This window comes from Penaeus chinensis, chromosome 16 (genome assembly GCF_019202785.1).
Source record: "Penaeus chinensis breed Huanghai No. 1 chromosome 16, ASM1920278v2, whole genome shotgun sequence".
Classification (NCBI taxonomy): Eukaryota; Metazoa; Arthropoda; class Malacostraca; order Decapoda; family Penaeidae; genus Penaeus; species Penaeus chinensis.
The window spans coordinates 16349717-16350678 of NC_061834.1; positions in this window are offsets into that span (position 1 = coordinate 16349717).

Below are 962 nucleotides of genomic sequence, written 5' to 3' on the forward strand. Positions count from 1 at the left end.
AGATTATAAACGTAATCTTCGCGATCCAGGCGTTATTCATGCTGGCCTTTTGTTGCTGTTGCTGCTGCTGTTGTTGTTGTTGTTGTTTTTGAAATGCAAGGTAGATACGAATGGAGTTAGTCTTTTAAAGTGAGATCTGAGGGGTCTGATATGCCATTTAATGTTTATTCAATAACGACGTTAACTTGTCCTTATGAAATTTGTTTATGTTAGGGGAAGTTAACACAGAATCAGAATATTTAGGAAGTTCAGAAAATTATGTCATATCAAGTGAATCTTCTCATTTCCGTACTCAGTCGTCTCTTCTATTTAACTGTTTAACTGTATTCTATCGCCTGTTATCCGTTATCTGTTATATATATATAAATATATATATATATATATATATATATATATATATATATATATATATATATATATATGTATGTATGTATGTATATATAGATATAGATATAGATATAGATATAGATATATATGTATGTATGTATATTCAGTTCAGTATCTCCAGTGAATTCCTTGCCTTCTATTTCAGGGTAGCTGAAGCCCATAGCTTAAATATCTTACTATTAACGCCATAATAAAATATTTTTATTTAGTAATATTCCTTTCTTTAGCCATTAAACTAAACATCTTGAACCAAAGATCTTCATAACTTTAGCTTTCTATTAAAATAATCGCCATTCTTCTTTACTTTTTATTATTTTTTAAACATGATCCAAGTAGATCACGTGTCAGTCCTTAACATCCAATGGTCCTCCGCCTGCAAACAGCTACATTCTCTGCAGCACAAAACACTCTACACCCACGAAACTCAGTCCTGAAAACGTAACTGATATATCCTTCTAGTATTTATGAAATATTGTACACGAGCTTTTCCTGTCGTGTTTCTTGTGTATATGATACAGTTAGGTAAATGTGAAATTATATACGCAACGCTGCAGTATAATGCTGAACATTGAAAA